Genomic DNA, 22,143 nt, shown 5'->3' on the forward strand with positions numbered 1-22,143 from the left:
ACTAGACAATCCTATCGCGAATATGCCGCCCCCAAGCAAGTGCCGCCTGGGGCATCCCCCCCCTCCGCCCCCCATAGCTACGCCACTGCGTGTAGTGAACAATTAACGTGTTTACTAATTTCCGATAAATGCAGTCAATAATATGCAATATTTGAATGCAAGAAAATGATATTCACCCTTTTAGCTTCACTTAGTTCGCGATTTTTTAATTGTTAATAAAATTTTCAAAACAAATTTAATAATTAAAAAAATTTAAACGACAAATAAAGGCCAAATTCTCGCAACTGAACATAAAGGTCACTTAAGCGAAACTGGACAATATATTTTTAAGACGCAAGTGAGCAATTAAAAAATACGATATCGTTCGGAACGTCCACTTGAGGTGACTACGCCAGAAATGATCGACAAAATCCACGATATGGTCTTGAGTGATTGTCGCGACGAATGTTAAAATGCGCGAAATTGTTAAAGCCACAGACATATTACATGGATCAGTGGTTTTAATTTGGCACAAAAAATTGGGTATTAAAAATATATTAGCAAGATAAGTTCCAGTGCAAAATAAACACAATCGTCTATTCAATGGCTAATTTGCCTCTTTTCCGTCGCAATCTCAACGATTTTCTACATCGACACATAGCCGTTGATGAAACACAGATCCACCACAACACTCCATATACAAATGAATAATCAAAACTGTGAATTTCTAGAAACGATCTGGCTCCAAAGAAGGCAAAGATGGTGAAATCTGCCAGAAAAGTAATGGGCACGGTTTTTTTTTGGGATGCACGTGGTATCATCCACATTTACTACTTGGAAAAATACCAAAGATGAATAAGGAGTATTATGCAATATTATTGAATTGGTTGAGTGGAAAAATCAAGAAAATACGCCAAAATTTGGCCAGAAAGAAAGTGCTTTTCCATCAAGATAACGCACGTTTCGAATGAAGCAAAAATGCATGAATTACACTTCGAATTGCTACCGTATTCACCGAATTCACTAGACTTTAAAAAAATGTCTCGCAGGAAAAAATTCACTATCATCACCGAAACAGAAACCTATTTTGAGGACCTTCCTGTGGCTTAAAAATATTGGAAAAACACTACGTGGAGTGTATCGGGCTGAAAGAAGATTATGTTGAGAAATAAAAATGAATCAACCCAAAATAATGTTATGGTTTTCTATTGTTTTGTAAGGACTTATTGGCATACTCTTATATACAAAAATTCCCACAATTAATTTCAGCTAAATTTTAATCATATACGTGAAAAGAGGTGCTTATTTAATTTATTTAAATTATCATTGAAAGTTCTCATTCTTAAATTCATGTACAACACTTTTTTTTAGGTTGATAAAACACTCTTTTTAATTCACCTTCTTGAAGAAACGTTATATTATTTACTACGGGTTAATTTTACAGTGTCTTTGTTAATTTCACAGTTTCCCACTGCGATAGCGACGACACGATTTTATTGCTTTTGACGTGGATTTTTGACTTCTGAGAAGGGATAATTGCTTTTTGCGCTCTCCTATTGCTCAAAATTTGGTTTAGATATTCTTCATTCAATTTTTACTCGTTTTAAAACGTAATATTGTAAAAAAACGTCATAAATTAAGTTGTAGCTTCTTATCTTTCCATATTTTGTATCCATTCTTTACATAGCTTTTTATCATACCAATATTTCTATATTTTCTGTCGTCGTTTCTGTTATTGTTTTGGTCCTTTTTTAGTTAGACTGACGATTGAGAATTAACCGAAATTTTCTTTCATTTTTAAACTTTGGGGTTAAGCTTTTACACTTCAAAATAAGTGAAATAAAAATAATGGCGTAAAATTTACGTAAAAATAAAGAAAAGTATATAATTTAAAAAAAAAATCATACGTTACACAAATATAGTATTTTATTTTTATAAAACACATTACCAGTGAAAGAGCCATTACTCCATTATCAGTGGTTAACTGTAGTGGGCTCGTGTAAAGCCATTGTTAAATTCACTTAAAATGTTCAGACCATTGTTAAAAAATTTACAGTTTACCACTGGTACACACATATACTACTTATACAAATGTATGTGTACTTGTGGCATATAAAATAGATTTTTTCAACAAATTGTATGTAGTCGGCTTCATTTTAGTATTACAATAATGAGAAACGCACATATTAAATTTCATTTTCACTGTAGAAATGGCTAATCTTTATTTGTAAATATAAAAAAATATTGTATTTATAAGGCTTTTCCTTGGAAGAAAATAAAACGGAAAAAATCTTAATCGCTGTAGACGTGCTGAATTTACTAAAATCTCATAATCCGCCTGTTGTTATCCCTCTGTAATCCTTAAAATTAACCAAAACTTCTATCGTTTCTCCTAAGATAGTATACCACAAAACCTTTGTCGACACCGAGCTATTCCTTCTTTATTGGTAATTGGTACTGTGTAATTAAATTTACCGCTTTTTCGCATTATTCAACAGTGTATGCTGAAAAACACGCAATATTAACTTAATAGTTTATACATGAAGCACATGGCAAATATTTGTCCATGGAAAAATAATCCTCACATGCATACACGCTGTTGCTGCTATGTATTTTTCCACTTAAAGTGCATACTTTCCAAATCAAACATTACATTATTCGCTCATGGTGACAATTTAATATTGATATTGCACTTATATTTTTACTAAAGGGTCGAGTTAATAAAGAGTGCTTTATTCAGAATCGACAGAATATTTAAAGGCATAATTCGGTAAAAACGCAAAATAATCATTATGTGATATAATTACTTAATGGCTCCACAGTTTAAAATTACTTATATTCAATCTATTTATAGCAATCTGAAATAAACCGTTACTGAACATTTGCTGTATAATCAGATTAAAGAGATTTATAAATAAATTTCGTCCTTGATCTTTAACGAGCAAAACTTAATATCATTGTATATTTAACAATATAATTATATTTTACATACAAAGCAAATACAAAGGGTCAGCTGGGTATATTTTGACTCGTAATAATAGACGTTGACCTTAACTGTGGATCATTCTTTATGCTATACACATCTAAAATTCATAAACTGTTTAAAATCGATTGCGGCCCATTCACAAAGGGCTTATTCGCCCTTAGTAATCATATTGTCACGCCAAGAACGTTTGGCATTGAACTAATAAAAGAAGGAGTGTAATATATGAATCTATTTTTACTCAATATCGATTCACGAGGGGTAAAGTATGCCTGGGTCAGAAGCCAAAGATGCTTAAGCTTATTAGGTCAAGTCTAAAATCTTAACATCTCAACAGCTAAACTTCAAGGTGTGTGTCATGCTAATGAGTCCGTTAATCTGTTAATCTCCTTCCATTGGTACATTTCATCCATGTCTATATGCGAAGATATAAATAGATTTGTTCAAATATTACTTTCAACACATGTTCCGAAAGGCATTAATAGTTTTTTGGGATCGGAGAAACGTGGATATGTCATAGGTGTTTTATATTTCAAGAACATTCGGATAATCCGAACCCAGATAAGCGAATTTTTGTAGGTAGCGTAAGGAAAATATCTAAGGAAGCACGTCTTAGGATCTATTTACATAATTTACCCTTTCAATAATTCAAGGTTTGTCCTTGCTTTAACAGCACTTTTATAAATAAAACATAAGTTAAATAACGTATTATTTGTAATACATATTAGTAACAATGACGCGTAAAACTTATTTTTTAGATATTGTTTAGATTATGTGTAACTATAAAAAAAAATATGTAAATATCACGTAATTTCTTACCCACGATAATTTCTGAAAAGTTTTCGATATGAACTAAATACAGATTTTTTTTCTCACATATCATTAAATTTTAAAGTAATTTAATATATGGTATTATAATTTATTAAAATTCAAAGTATTGTTAAAAAATAAAATTAAAATTCACTTAAAATTTTTAAGAATAAAACATTATTAAAAAAAATATTTTATGTACTCAAAGATTCATAGCTGAATTAATTCATAATTTTTTTGACAAACATTTTAATATGTACAGTATTTTTAATTAAAAGTATATTTTATTACATTATTTCAGTTGGTTTTGTGCTTATAAAATATAGCAATAACTTTTCTAAAGTATAATTGAGCAATCGAAAGATATGTTTATTTGTAATAAACATATAAAACTTTTATATATTTTGATCTTTTAACAGGTAAATCATTTATAGTTGAAATCAAAATAAAAAATTAGGTAATAAAATATATAATAAACACATTATTATTTTTACTATCTAATCACAAGATAAGCTTTAAATATTAATATAATAAGTATAACATTTATATTATTTAACAATACTAAACATGAAGCACTCTTATGACCCACCTATTCTGACAGTTTCTTCCGGAAAGCATAAACTATTCATGTCAGGTTAGATGCGCACCTCGGAAAATACATCAAGGATTTTCACACGAGTTCAATTATTATTAAAAAAATATTTTATTAAAATACTATACATATATTATCCATATACATATATATTATACTTTTCTTATATGAATAATCTTGTACGTGACTTCTAAATATTATTATTTTTAGTGTATACATAACTTTATATTCCAATAAGAAAACACAATAGCGTACAATATTTACATAATTTCTTATATTTATTTATGTTTATATTCTATATGTATCCTTTAAAAAGTCACAAGCCTAGTGGATGCCCTGTCCTTTTTTTTGCAGCTCCGATACCATATGTAAATATTTGTATGACGTATTTATCTGACTGACGATTCAATAAGCTCAAAAGATACGTGGAAGAATTTAATATACGTCTGAGTCTTATAGAGAAAAATATAATCTTACTTATGTACATAAGGATATTTTTTACTTTTAAGTAAAAAATAGAAAAGTGTTTTTATTTTTACTTAAAGTGAAAATTTACGAAATTATTTAACAAATACTTTTCAACATGCATAAAATAGTAAATATTATCGATTTTAAATTAATTCACAGGATCCTTAATGTTGATTGCATGTTTATATAATTGACAAATTAAAATTTAAAACTTACAAAATCATCAACAAATCCAGGTATTTATTTTAATGCGAACACAAAGTTTTACCATTTTCGCTTTCTCTGATTGTAGCAGGATATAATTAGAGATCAAAATCATGTTCTTTTACAGTTCAACTTTTACAATCAAAAGCACCACAATCCAGGACAAATTATTTTGAGTGGTGGATTGATCGCTTTGTTGTATATATATGTATATGATATATAATATTTAATACAGTAAATCTGTATATTTTCACTAGTGTAAATATTGAGCAGTTTTGTAAATACAGTTTCATTGATATAAATGAAATAGTATTTATAAAACTATTAGACTAGGATAATAGGTATTTGGAATATTCAGGCCTTATATGTCGCCATACTATTTTATAATATAATATAACGTCTATTTTTTGATCAGACACAAACTTAACCTAAATGAATAACCTTTCTTTAGATTAACTTGGGGTTAAAACAGCAAATAGATGTTTCGCAAATTTTAAATTGAATTTAGGCAACGGTTTAAATTAGTATATATTTTTTCTCATAGAAATATCTATATATCTACCTGTGAAAATATATTTGGACATAATTTTAGTCAATGAAAATATAAATAATAATAAATATTCAATGTAATATATACTATATTACTTAGTTGTTATATCGTATTCTTTAATACTTTACCATAGACAATTTTATAACACATATAAGTACATAAGTATTTTTTATGCAAGCTGTCTTTTCATTCTTCAAAACTTCTATCTTTTATTCTTACGTGGGTGAATCGCCTATCAGCGATTTATCAGGACAACTATATATCAATAATTTTTCTCTTCATTCTTTCAGTCGATTTATTACCTTTTTTTAGGATGTTTATCCAATCTCTTATTGTATTTATATGTTTATTGTATATGTATATACATATATTGTTTACCTCTTCTCTAATAATTTTAATTTTAAAGACTTTGTAAATAAAAAAGTTTAAAGCATACAACGGAGTAAGTAATATCACTATTAAAATTTATTTTGGAATTTCTGAATTATTTTTATCTTAGAGCTGCTTACTGATCCCCAGAGTTGAATATCGTACATCCAAAATGGCTTAAGGGTGGATTTGTTTACAAGGAGTTTATTCTTCACTGTCAGTTGGAAGGTATTGCTCATTATCCTAGATGTTTTCTTTTATTCTAAATATGTTTTTTTTCGAGGTGCATCTAAAAATACTTTGCTGCATCATCCGATTGTGAAATGCGTAATAAATTGGAAGGGATGACATGTTTTCTCTTTCATGGTAAGCATATCATAGACAGATTTAAGCTCGTTTGCATTTATTCTCCAAACACTTAGTTCTTCTTGTATTTTTTAAAGTTTGCTTTGATATAAGTAGACATTATATCCTCATAAGAATCATGCTGAAAACTGTCGTTAGCAAAGGTTGCGCAGATAGTCTGGCATTAAAATAACTCAGATTTTATTGGACATGCGGAGAATTTTTTGTCTTGGTATTTTACTATAAAAGATCTATAGCTCAAATATGTCTTTATAATTTCATTGTACATTTATGATGAGGTAGTGCTTTTTTGATTTTATATTTTTAACCTATATGCCACACTTTGTCGAAAGCCTAAATTATATCCAGAAAAGCAGCTAAGCAATATTTCTTTTTGTGTAGATTTTAATTAAACTTTTTGCTCAATTGTGCCGTGTTCTTGCAGAAGCCGAATTTGTGGCTTGGGATTATTTCTTGTTTCTGTAGTATTAGATTTATTATACGTAGTAGTAGCTCCTCAAATATTTTTGATAAAAGAGGCAAAAGACTAATTGGCCTGTAATATTTCATATGATTATTTGGATTAGGAATAACTTGTGCCATCTCTATATCATTTTTGTTGGTATATAATGAGTGATTATTATTTCATTGAAAATATAATTATTTATATACTATTTTCAAGTAGTTTGTTACCGCACCTTTTTTGCAATTAACTGTTTTAATGCCACGCGCCACATACGGGGCTCAGTCGCTACGCGACCGTAATGCCAAGAGCCACATACGGGACATTCACAGAATCTGTTACTTACGCTACAAAAAATATTACAATACTATTTAGGTATATATAGTCATCTACGGTCTTAAAAATTGCTAAAAGTAATGTGCTTCTTTTCTTTGTGCCACTTGCGCCTTTGTAATTTATAATATGAAACGTAATTTTGAATAACAAATAATAATTTCTGTAGAACTATTTTGGTTTATCAAGGATTAAACGTAATTAGTTAGGGGTGTGCCTTTGTAATACGATGCTTATTGCCCAAATTTCAGGGGTGACATGCAAAAAATGTCAAAAATATGTTTTATATTGCTATAATGCTGGTTTTAATTTTATGAGCATTATATATTTTTTATTTTGTATAAAATTGTTAGTTTGCTAATAAAGCCAAAAATAATATAATATTCTTTGGTTATGAATAACTTAGCACTTATATTTTTAACAACTGCAAATTGTGTCAAAGAAACGGCATACGCAGGCTTCTTTTGAGTTATAAGTGTCATTGATTTTTGTTTATTTCTCAAAATAGCTGCATTGGGGTCGTGTGATACGAAATATACCATGGCACGAAAACGGTTAAATCGTGCATTGGAGCTTTTTTAAGGCCTTCTCTTATATTTATTTTCTTCAAAGGGAAATCGAGTTGATGTAGTGCTATCAGAAATGACATTTTTTCTTGTTTATTTTCTAGACAATATAATGAAAATGGTTCGAAAACTTTTGGTATATGATCAGAGAATTCATTATTTTTTGCCTATACATTTATTAGTTTAATTGTTGATATATGCATTGTTTGATTTTTTTTATTGCTTACCAGAGGCTGATTCTTTATGAAAGGCTAACAATAAAATACAACATATAAAAAAATATTAAATAAATAAACCCTGTATATACAAATGTTTTATTCAAGGACAAAACTTGTCGATAGGATACGCGCATGGAAGACGACGATATCACACAAGTTTGGTCCGAGGATAGTTTTCGAAAAGCTCACGAACAACTCAGTAGTAGTGCATACAGTATTCCGATCACGTTCAGCATTTTGCGGACCCGTACTGTATGTACATAGAGGAACGATGCATAACACATATTTTGTCCATATTAAACCATATTTACGATCGCGCCCACTGAAACCCGGCATTACATCACACACACAAAACTCCGTAATAATTCAGAGTTTTATGAGGGACTTTTCAGAGTTTAACACGCTCTAGGCGGATTTTTGTTCATCCCTCTAAGATCATATTTTCAAAAGAATAGAACATTCATACGTATACGCAGCTCCTCTTTGATAATGCGTATACAAATAAGGGGTTCGTTAGAGGCAGTGTCGTAAACTTTTCACGTGCCCCGTGCAAAATTATATTTTTCATCGCCCATTTTTTTTTTAATAATGATTGAATATTTATTATTATATGATAGTTGAAAATAAGTATTAATTTATCTACTATATGTATTTTTTTACACATAATATTTAAAGAGCAATATTATTATGTGTATATTTATTTTTGTTATAAAGATAAAACATATCAAATAAAGTTAATATATAATATATATTTTTTATATTGTGGTTAACTTCAGGCTTTGATTTTTATATCTATATATTTTAGCTTGGGATTGCAATACCAGTAATATTGGGGGAAAAATAAAAAAAAACTTTCGTTGCTACCTGCATAATAAAAAACCGGTAGTATCGAAAAGATTTTTTTTATTTCGTATATTTTATTTGTTCATGGCTTAAAACTACGAAAAGTAAAAAATAAAATATTGCTCATTGGCGTAAGAAATAAAATTTGCATATTTTTTATTTTTTAATATATTTTTCTATTATTCACAGTCTTTAAAACATGTTATTCTAATATTAACAGTGAGATTTCTCTAGCTGATGATTGACCCTTATTGTATCGCATCTCTAATGGGCGATGTTTAGAGTTTAATTTAGTTGAAATAAAAAAAAAACAATTCATAATCAAACAAAAAATCTATAAGTCACATATTTCTACTAAACATAATCACCCGTGCCTAGTCGTAGTAAACATTAAAAGGTATAACGATTATTAGAATATTTGATATATTGAAACAATAATTGCTGGGGTATTCGAATGTTTGGGTTTTAATAATCAATAAACATGCTGAAACGGTGATCGTTTATTGCGGATTAACAAAAATCTCGCACACGAAAACTGCGCTCACGAAAATTACGGAGACGAAAACAACGAAAAACACATGAAAATTACGTACAACAGATTTTTGAATTAACAGATTAACGACCGGTATTTATTTGCCGAACTTTGCTTGGTGGCCGGGCGATCTCACGGAAAAATCGCAAACAATTATCTTTTTCAGTAAATTCCCTATAACTTGTAAACCAATTAAGATATTGTATTCAAATTTAATATGTAGCTTCCTTATGATTTTTTGCATAAATACCTGTCAAGTACGTCATATAACCAGTGTTTCTAAACCTGTGGGTCTAATTTGTTTGAAATAATAGTTTCGAAAACAAATTTATATCATTGGCAAACATCTTACAAATACAAAGTAAGTGAGACTCTTCAATAGATTAGTATTAATTACCTGATTTTTTATCACTTTTTAAATTTAAAAATAAAAATTTTGATTTGTTATTTCTGGGCCACAGTATCTAACCATTTGTATGCCCATACTCACGAAATGAATTTACGGTACACTTCACTAAAAATATTTTGCTTATTGCACTTTATTAAATTAAAAGTAACATGTATGCTTTCAATATATTTAATATTCATCATTTCTATTCTTTCCATAATAATAATTTGGTACTATATAGGTGATATAAACAAAAAACCAAACATAAATTCTCAGAACAGCTTCTTTCTAATTATATTGTATGCCCCGCAATTTCTTTGAGCGAAGGCCTACGCCCATTTCTAAAAGGTTCATTGTTGACAATTTACTACCTGCACTTGCGATAGATACATTGGCTCTAATCTTAGGAAAGATATTTTCTACTTAATTTTGTATTGGTTATTTACATGAAACACAAGTTAGATCAGCCCATAATATTCGCATACACTACAAGGAGTTTAGCAATTCACCAAAATATTATGATAATATTTTATTTAAGAAATTATTATTAAAAAAAATAGTTTACGATTTTATCTATTGTTATTGTTAATTTATTATTCTTAATCTTATAACACATCTAAGCACTATATTTTTTACCAGCTTAACGCCCGGTGTTTTTTTGCCGAACTTACCTTGGTGGCCGGGAGATTTCGCGGAATAATAGCAAAAAATTACCTTTTTTAGTAAATTCCCTATAACTTGTAAACCAAATAATATATTTTATCGAAATTTAATTTGTAGCTTCCTTATGATTTTTTGCATAAATTTATTGTAATTACGTAATTTAACCAGTGTTTTTAAATCTGTGCGCTGCATAATTAAGTGATATACCAAAAAAAAACTTGTTTACAAATATAATATTAAATATTTACTATAAATTACAATCAATGTTATTCTCAAAGGTTAAATCGCCACTACCTGGCCCGTTTTATCAGCTTACCTTGTGCATACCTTTTAAGAATTCATCTATTAGGGTATTTGACACTTTTTTTATTGTGGAATTCCCAAATTCGGGAATTCCACACAGATAAAAAAATGCATTTTATAATCGAAGTAATGCAATATATTTAGTCTCCTCTAAACTATCGGTCGAAACGTATCGCGAAAATTGCTCTTCTCTCTGTGATCCTTTGTGATTGTGATTTTGATTTAAAAATTTTATTTTCAATCCCGGCAAAATGGACGAAAGAAATTAAGCCTTTTTCGAAAATTTTGAAGACGCGTTGTTTAACGCCCCCAGTGATTGTGAACATAGTGAATTGTGCGAAAGCAATTCTAATTAAAGTGTACGTGAACATAGACCGCGTGTGACAAATTTGCACTCATCCAGTTCATTTTCTTCATAATGACAAATGTTTTTACGACGCCAAAAAATTTAGTGAGTGCAAATTATTATATATTATAAATGGATATTTTTTATAAATCGTTTATACAAAAAATTTTAGAAGCATTTAAACATACATGTTATTAATTTAATTATCACATTTTTAAGCTAATGTGGTGTTCAAAAAAAATCGTGCACTAATCAACGTTGTCAAATTTCAAAAATTTCCTTAATGATTATTTAACTATTTTTGAAAATACGCAATTCACTGTTTTTATTATTATTAATTAACTTTTACTATAAATTATCACTTATTAATATCAGCAACAATAAATAAAAATATAATATTCCATAATGCAAAAAATATGGTCACTGTAAGTGGGAGCGGCTTGGAGAACCGTTACCAAACAACACACTAGCCCAAAAATATTAGAATATAACAAACTAAAATAAGCGACGACTCGTTGCATTGCGACGCAGTGGGATAAAACGACTCTTTTTACGAAAAATTAAAGTAAAATATAATTTATTTTATATTTTATACTAGGTAGAAATAATATACTACCATCTCGCATTATAATATAAGGGTAAACTGTATTGTATCATAGTGTATTTTTAATAAAAGAAGACGCGTGACGCAGGACGCATGGGCGAGTCCTCGGCCGCTGCAAAAGGTTCTCTCAGGACTAGAGTCTCCAATTACTCGAACCTTCAACTACTCGAGTATCGAATATTAAAATTTTAAAATACTCGAGTACTCGAGTACTTTCGAATATTTAGCAAATGTACCAAAATAGCTATTATTCATATTCGTGCACATATAAATAAATATATAAAATACTTAGTATGTTAATTTTTACAATTATTTTAACTTCACGAACATACTTTTTAAAAACAATAATGCAAAGTGTCTCGAATTTAATATTACTGCTAACTTTTGGTTTTATTATTCCCGTTATGGAAAAAACCCTTTCCGTTGCTGTTGATGTTGGTCTTATTGTCATTAACGCGTTGGATAAGGCTTCTAATTTATATCTGTTCGTTTTTTATAGATTTTTCGAGGAATTCCAGTTTTGGGTTCCTGAACATTTTCGAGAATCACGATCGAGACCTCTTTTGATGACCGTTAGGGCTAGGACATCCGCACTTGCCGACTCGCCTATGGCTGTGGCCATCCGGCTCCTTAATACGCTGGCATTACATATTGACCTATTTAATGTCAGCTACGAGGAGCTGATCCGGTTTATTTCATTTAATTTTAATATTTTATAATTTTTTTGTTATGTTAAAGTATTTTTATATTTATGTATATATACTTTTTTTTTATGTTTTATAAATTTAAAATTTGTTTTCGACCATCGTGGCGCATTGGGGTAACCTGTTAGGCCACGATGGTCTTAATTTAATCTAAAATAAATAAATAAAATTTTTTGAACTCTTTTTTTATGTTCTCTTCTTTCATTCCCTTCTCTGCTTTTCTCTTATTTCCTTCGACTATTGACAAAATAGCATTTTGTAATTCTTCTTGAATAGATTTTTTTTCTTAACAATATACAATATTCTACTCCTTCTGATTATTGCGAAGAATTTAAATCTATATCCTTCGAAGATGTATTTGGGTGAATCCCTTTCACTCTAGAGCTAAACGGTTCGCAAAGAACTGACTTTACTTTAAATGCCTTTAAAACACACAATTGTTTTGATTTATATTTTAAGCTGAGGGATCAGTATAAACAATTGACAACACTTTACGCTACAACTGCATAGTCATAAAACCTAAAATTTTTTTTTTTTAATATTTCATATTGTTCATTGCCATAAATTAGATAAGTCGGGACTGTCGGACAGAAAACACAAAATAAATTTCTCCGTCGTACCCACTAACATAGCCGACGACCGGAACTATGCAACTATGGTACTATGAAAAAATTATACCTGATAGTAACCGCTCTAACTCGGGACTTCAGGCATAAACGGCAAATAAAAGCAAGACGTTAACCTTTACCGGACCGAGTTAAAGTTATTTTTGTTTCTGAAATATTTCAAAATTTTGTAATTTCAAGTATTAACCGAGTAATTTTCAAAATACTCGATTATCAAGTACTTGAAAAATAGACAAGTATAATCGAGTATCGAGTACTCGATTACTCGAATTGGAGACTCTACTCAGGACTCGTGGGTGAGTCCTCGGTCGTTAAGCTGTTAAGATGAATGTGTTTATTTAAAAATTAAAAATTTTTACATACAAAATAAAAATTTAAAATAATAAATATAATTATTATTTTAAATTTTTATATTTAAAATTAATACTTACTCTAAATTGAATATGAGGAATTTGAAATCTAGTGTTAAAATGTAATTTTTTTATTTTATTATATTATTATTAAATTTTATTTGTAATATAATATTTATATATTAACATATTTAAAAAATGAAAAACTTAAATAAAATAAAATAAGTATAAGTTCATCACATGCACGCATTTAGTAACAGACCATTTTTGTTTTGTTTGAATATATAAAAGCTCACATAATTTTTAATCACTTATTGAAACTAAAACTAAGCCTATTCGATTTTAGACAAGATTAGTTATTAAAGGGTATCTGGGTCTACTTCCAAATTCACCAACAGATAAATTTAATATTAAATAAAGTCTCTAAATTTTTGTCCTAAAGTAACAAGATAAATAGAAAACGTAAATTTTGTTTGATCGAACATAAGTAACGAAAATTTACCATTTATTTATGTTTTAAATGCTATAATTTTATATAGTTAGCAGAGATTTCAAGGTCGAAAAAACGTACTCCAATGAGCCTAAACTGGTAGTCTAGAGGCCACGGGTTCGGGTCCTGAGAATAGACCAGAATATTTGTTTATAAAAATGCGTTATTATTAAAAATCGGCCCCAACTACAAAGTGATCAGACATTAGTTGCTACATATTTACCCCCGTTGTAACGCATTGGGCTTATGTCTATCAACAAAAAATTAAAAAAATGTATTTTTATTAACTGATATGTAAGTGACAAAAATTCAATCTTTAAATTTCTTTTCTGCCAATTGCTTGAGAAAAAAACTGTAGATTTGGTTGACTTATTGCAATTTTAATTGCTAAGATATTACGTTTGAAATATTAATAATGTGCTGTTTCTGAGAATGGGCAGTATCCAAAGAGCGCAGGCTCTCTGGTTATGCGGCATTTGAGCCTGTGGTCTCTGGGCTAATTTCTAAGGGTTGCAGTCTATAGAGGCATTGATAAGGCGCATATGCGGATTTTTAACGTTTTAGAGAGTAAGGCCAGCCAGTGGCGGAGCCCCGACGGCAGTCCTTTTGCAAAGTGCATTCTAGGAAACCTACTCTATGTGAAGATATAAGACCAAACTTTAAACAACGACACTGGTCCGACGTCAAAAGTAAAGTTTTAATATAATCAATAAATGCTGATTGCTAAAAAAATAAAAATTAAAAGATTTCGATGGCCTATCGGAATTTTTAATAATGTCAACCCTTATTTTACTTGCTCGTCATGCCATTGAAATTTAAATATTTTTTGTCTGCGTGTCACATGTGACGGCTACAGTTTCTGTTTTATAGAAAGCTCTTACTAATAATTACCCGGATAAATTGTATAAAGTAATCAGCAAATGATTTTGCAAGCTACCTTAAATATAGCGTCTGTTACAATATATATTTCAGATATTCATTGGCGAAATATATTATCAAATGGTATTTTGTCATACCAACTTTTCAGAAAAGTGACGTTTAATAATTCATTTATGCTGTATTATTTTATATTGCATAAATATTACATGTGATATGACCATGAAATCTTGAATTCATGCTAATTTTTATTCAGTCTAATCCATATGTATAAATTCATGCTCATTTAGTCCGTTTTCTTATTTAAATGCTTTTTGTACAATTAATTAATACAATTAATTTATGTTAGGCTTATTTTATATGCATAATAATTTTGTAGTAAATGTAAGTAACTTTAATCCCTACATAATGAATGAATTTCACAATTAATTATTTCGTAGGGTATGGGAAGGGTATCCGTGAAATATTTAACGGCTTAGTATTTTTTCAGAGATTAGTGTTGTATGCGAACTTGTTTCAAAGCTCTTTTAATTATACACTTAAAAATATATTAAAAATACTATAGAGGAATTCAAAGATATTTTTTATTTATTAATTAACAATCTATATATCATATATCTATATATCATATCATATATCTATATTATCTATATATCAATCTATATAATTAAATTAACAATATATATATCATATACATATATATATATATATATATATATATATATATATATATATATATATATATATATATATATATATATATATATATATATATATATATATATATATATATATATATATATATATATATATATATATATATATATATATATATATATATATATATATATATATATATATATATATATATATATATATATATATATATATATATATATATATATATATATATATATATATATATATATATATATATATATATATATATATACACATTATTTGACTTGAGTGTCTTTAATTCTTTTTTATTGGTATTATCTTTATAAGTAAATTACAAATCGATTTTAGAAATAAATAAGCTTCTTGTTTTTTAATTATTTTATAAAATAAAATAACTTATATATAGTGTATTAATAATTTAAATAATTAAACAATTCGATTAGTACGTTTTTATGTTTGTTAAAAAATATTTACTACATAATATATATTTTTTAGTAAATATATATTTATTAAAATTTAAGGATTTTAAAGGATTTAATTTTATTAGAAATCGATATCGTATTTTTGCCAAATTTAATAGTATTTTTTATAACTAGTAATGATTTTTAAATTTAAAAATTATTGAAAATAATGTAGTGACTGTTTACAGATGTATTAATTTAGCTATGAAATATTATATTATGCTTAATTTCGCTTACATCTTGTCTTGTATTCAGCCGTTAAACAATATCAAATATTGAGTTTTATTTTCTTGATAATGTATATTGGTTTAAAATTCGTCTCGTCAACCTCCTTATCTCGTACACTAAAATATAAAGTGGAACTTAATGTAGAGCGTTGTCTCTTTGTCGCTTTTAAATTGGCACACTCAATGAATATTTTCCATGGACTCAAGTGCCATTTCCCTGTTGACTTAACGTTATTGTGAAATGGGTCAGGCAAAGCCGACCATAAAAAGAACAAGAAGAATATATTTTTTGTATTAGTTTAATTCCCACATGGTTACTGATAATTCCCGTGCGAGAATCTTAAAAAATTGCTACAAATATTTTTTATTTTTTTAAACACTGCTATTAATTTAGACGTTGGGAATTCAATGATAGCGTTCGCTAACGATGTCTCTTGGGCTTCTTTAAAGAAAAATAATTATTTCAAAGGCTTTTTTTCGTTAAGTTTAATGTTTTATACCAATTAAACCTATGTAAAAAAAAAGCTTTTTTGTATTACACGTCTAACTTTGATGGCGAGTTCGTTGATATCTATTATAAGGTAATTTTACTTAGAAACTTTAATAAATATATTTTAATATTATTATGATGAATGTCTCGATATATTATTATTCACAATCAAATCGATCTTGAGTTTAAATGAAAAATACAATTCAGTTATTTCGATAATATGAAAATTTTTAAAACCAGCACCGCTTAATCCAATTTAAATGATTTAAGTAATATTCAAATTATGCCTCGCCGCTGAAAATTTATCTCGAAGGGAATACCTTGTTAATCAATTATTACACCCCTCTTATTCAGAAATACAAGTAATCTACAAAAGGAAGTGGTGTCGAATCAGCCGCTAAATTATAAATAGACCAAGTCGTTATGGCGATAATTGGAAATATTGTACCAAAGTGCTATCTAAATTTCATCTTACCTCTTAACAATCGACTTAATTTATTGCCGAATAAGTTATTATCGAGAAGGTTAGATTGTAATATGTTTAATATGCTAAATAACATATTATTTTAGGCTTGCACGATAGTTAGATAAAATATTTTATTTATTAAGTGTGTATTTAATCACTTACAAACTTTTATTGTGCCTGAAGGATTTATTTTATTAAAATAATAATGTACCAATTGATAATATATATCGTCATATTATAATATCTTCCACGATAATAAATTTAATTGAAATTCTAAATGGTTAAATGATCGTTCTTATCCAACAGTCGATTATTAGTTAATAATTAATTTTTCTCACACAAAGAAATGAGAAGAACGATAAATATATATAAAGCAACATTTATATTATGATATGACTTATATAATTTTAATTTGTAAAGAGTCTGCTAATTATTTATTTTATTTTATATCATATTTTTTTGCCGTCAATAAGAAAAAATCGTATATATCTAATATATTTGTGTTAATTTATTTTCAATCGAGAATATACATAAATTGTACAGTTTCTACTAAGCCATTGGATATCTTAATTAGTTTTTGACCAGTTTTCTTTTCGATAAGTCGGTGGTTAGTGGATTTATTAAAAAATATATCTATGCCGTCTCCACGTGTTTATAGTTTTCTCTCGTTATAATAATTAAAGGATTTATGAATAGTTCATTTTTTGAAAATTCTCAATCATAGGTGAGAACAATTTTTTGCACTAATTATTTCACTTTCTGACATATATTTTATCGCAGGATCCAGAGAATATCTATACAACTCAGTTTAAACCCAACGACTTAGCTAGATCTAAGCTCTTTTCTTAAAAAGTCTGAAACTTTTTATTTCCTATTGTGATTTATTTTATTTATTGTATTTATTTTATTTTTAATTAGCTTACTAGTAATAAAAACAGTTATGGTTTGTCTTTAGAAATTGAAGCTGTCTATTTCCGCCAAGATGTATTTCCAAACTATGAAGTTTCAGATAAAGTAAAAATCTTTTAGTTGCGTTATATTTATTTTTGTTTATGTCCTATCAATATCTTCCTCATGAGATTCTCTAAAACATCCGGAATATCTAGCAACTGTTGCACATTAAAGATACATTTTTTTGGATGACCACCGAGTAGTGCTATATTTATTTAGAGAGACCTAAGTATTTTCTATTTGCCAAAAAGAAGAAAAAGTAAATTTTAAATTTAAATTAATTTATTTTTTCAGGATGTTTTACAGCTTTGTTTTTACAGTTTTTCTGGATAATTATTAATAAATTAATATATTTTGACGAGCCCCATAACGCCAAATAAATTTGAGCACAATAAAGAATTCCATTCAATAATGCCTTTTATATATTGATATTTTCGAATTTATAGCATTCGTTTAAAACTAATTTTAAAGTTAATTTTAATATTTTTTCCGTCCTCTTCACCCCCTTCCCTCTTTTCACGTCTCTGTAAATAGATGTATTAAAATATCAGGTTAAACTCTGGCAATCAGTGATATCTATATATTGAATTTTAAATTATTATGTTTTATTTACAATCATTAGATGTAAAAATTCAAGTCAGCTGCGGTGACTCTAACCTATGGCATTTGTATTATCAGTCCAGCGCTTTAAAGACTACGCTATTCTGGTCTTTTTAAGTGATACGAAAATAAAATTATTTGAAATGCTTCAAATGTTGTTTGAAAATTTACTACAGATTTCTTATCATATATATTTTTTTCCCAAAAAAATATGTATTTTAAATTTGTTAATGTATAAATATCTACAATATAAATATGGGTTATGTCAATTACTATGTTCTTGCCTTGGGGTCTCCAATTATCTACGATCACGTCTGACGGTAGAAAGGTTAAATGGTCCTTCAATATTATATAATGAAGCTGAAACGGAGTGTGATTATAGTGTATGAGAAAATTATCAAGAAATCGCAAATAAATTTCACCAAGAGTAAAACGATCTTTATAGGATTATACAATAATTTATACTACTGTTATAATATAATGGACAGAATTTTAAAATCCCCTAAGGATTTATTTTACTTCTCATAGAAAGAGTACTTACATGTACTACATATATAATTAATTAGGAACAATTTTTTTCTTGCTATTAATATAGCTTTCGGGTTTGATAAATTATTCTTTATCGTTTATAACTATAAAATAATATTTATTATTAATTTATTTTATTCATGCGTCATGTTTCTTGTCATAGTTTTTTGTATTTACACCGTATGTACCAATTAAGTCAATGAATGATTTTTTGTTGTAGCTCTTAACTTAATTCACGTTTGAAATATTAGTGCCATAATAATTACGAATATTTATACATTCTTATTTTCATGTACCCACATATATAAATGTCTATGTATAAAGAAAATTTAAAATATCAAAATATTTTTTAACTTTGGTAATATAATTCGGTTCCTGCGTCTGCTTAGTGTCAAATTAACCGAAAAATGTATACTCGTGTATGAAATATTTTCGATTATGTTATGTTCACGTTCGTTTTGGGAAAGAAATTCGATCCACAATTACGGTTGCCATTATATATATACACGAACAAATGGGAAACATGTGGGACACGTACAAAATTTGCGGCACGCATGGTTTCAGCGATTACCCGCTACTAGAGCAACGCAAGATAGAAAATATCAATATAACGGGCAAATTTCAGGGAAAAGGACGGGCGAGCGTTTAGAAGTTTATGTAATCTGGATTTAAGTTTGCGGTTTCACCCTAATGCTTAATAAGGAATCTTAGGTGGTTCTCATTTAAATTGTGTATACCTTACAAGAAGCAACAACGCAACAGTTGGTGGTGCAAATCAGAATTAATAGAGAAGAGCTTAATATAAGGAATAAAATTGTATTAGTAATTTATTACATTTTTTAAATTGTTTATATATCGGTTCCTTAACGAAAGCCTTTCAAATTTCCTCCACAGTATGTTAGCTCAGGTTAGGCTACTTTTAGATAAAATTTAATTTTAAAATATCATTACAATTGCCTTAAAACTCACTCTAAAAAGTTTGTGTTTAATCATAAAAAGAGGACATGACTCAAACTAAAAATATTGTTATGAAAAATTAACAATAAAATTTAGTGTATTATTAAATAGATTTTCGTGTATTATTCACTAAAAAAACTTTGAATCGGCTACGAATGTTTTTAAAAAGCACGTTAAAGAATTAGAAAAAATCTTTCCAAATATTATATTATACTAATCGCTGTTTAAACACTCGTTTCTGAGCGCTTCCAAGAAATTGCAATAATCATAAACCACGCTGAATAGTTTATTTTCGTTTGTCGGTCGGAGCTGAAGATAGTGTACTACGCATAAATATTTGCTTGAAACCAGTGTTACAATAAATTTTCGTCATAACGAACCGCCATTTTAGACCTCATAGCAGGCTAGCATATTAGTGCATACTATTCGCCAAGCTCTTGTCCTTGGCCGGACGTCTCCATTGAATACATCGCTTCATTTAAAGCAACCTCTACAGATGGCTCTTAACGGCGCCTTTTACCAAGATGGCAGCCTTCTGAATTGCCTCCACGGAACAAGGTCCTAAAATTGGGGTACCATTAAATAAAAAATATTTTAAAAATATCAGAAATACAATTTTAAAATATTACCATAAACTAAAAACTTGTGTTCAGTCTTGTGATTAAACATAAGTTTTTTAGATTAGTAAGAAACCCTTATTTAATTTAAATTAAAATTATGTAGTATTATGAAAAAATCACAAATAAATTTTATGAAGTATTCACTAAAATAATTGTGAACCATTTAATTGAATATAATAAAAAATTGTGTCGGAACCACTTTAAAGATAAAAATTGTAATGAAACTTTTCTAATCGTTGTCTTAACGCTCGTTTCTAAGTGCTTCTAAAAAACTCTACTTGTGCCAGAAATAGTAACAGCCATTAACCATTCTTGAAAAATTTGATTATCGACCGAAGCTGAAAAGACAGTGCACTCTTGGCTTGCCACAAAGATTATTATAAATTATCGGCTTGTCAAGCCGCCATTGTAAGACAATACATTAGCGTTCTACTATTCCTTGCCCGACCGTCCCCATTAAATACTTCGCTTCATTTAAAGCAATCTCTAAAGTCTTTCGAACTATCCCTGTTTAGACGATTAGGTTAGTTTTAGTTGCATTAGGATATTGTTATGTTTTTAAAAATAAAATAGTGTGTTTAAAAATATTTTTAGTTCACGTCAAAAAGCTCTTTCATGAATAAATATTCAATTACACGAAAATCCTCAAATGGCGTGAAAGCAATGCGGGATTTATTTTCTGTTAAAACTACAGCTTTGAAAGTAAAAGTCAATAAAAAGTAATTAAAAATTTACGTAGCAGAACATCTATTCGTGGGTTTTAAGTGAGAGAACTTTGAGAATTATAGCATAGAAACTTTATTACAATATGTATGTATGTAAGAGGTATTTACCATGTGTGTATGTAAGTATGTTGATGTGTGTATCGAAGTTATTTAATTAAAATGTCCGACGTGCACTCCTTCGGTTAATTCCTCGTAAAGTTTAACCATCGTTTAGGGGTACTTTTGAACTCAAAATACCTAATCACGCAAAGGACGCACTTACCTGACGTCGGTTGGTAGCATGTCTTAGTGAATGATAATGAAAGTCGCGACTAATTTCGGAGTTAGGTCAGATGGGATTCCAGGCGTATATTTTAGTTTTTGAAACGCATTTTCATGAGTACTAAAAAATATATATGTATGTACATGTAAATGAATGAATAATAAAAAACGAAAAATATCTCAAAAAATAATAAGTACTTTTAATATTTTAATAAAATAAATATTAGCTGCAAATATTGTTATAAATACCTTTTTACCGCATATGCTTAATATGCTTAAATTTGATTAAATTTTTGTTAAATAAAATCTCGTTTGATTACGACCGACGGGAGGCTTTTCGCTTCTATATTACTTTGCATATATTATACATATCTGTAAAATAATAAAAAAAAACATATGTACCTAGATATATAATACGATACTCGAAATTCAAGCTGAAACTCAAGTCCACGTCCACTATCATATTTTTTTATGATCTATATTTTTCAAGATTCATACTAATATGCACTGATAAAGTAAATGTTTTTATTTGTTTTTTTTTTGCTATTTTAATCCTTAATTAATACCATAA

The sequence above is a fragment of the Plectrocnemia conspersa genome, unplaced genomic scaffold (genome assembly GCF_051122295.1).
Source record: "Plectrocnemia conspersa isolate PC_06_02 unplaced genomic scaffold, ASM5112229v1 ptg000001l, whole genome shotgun sequence".
NCBI lineage: Eukaryota > Metazoa > Arthropoda > Insecta > Trichoptera > Polycentropodidae > Plectrocnemia > Plectrocnemia conspersa.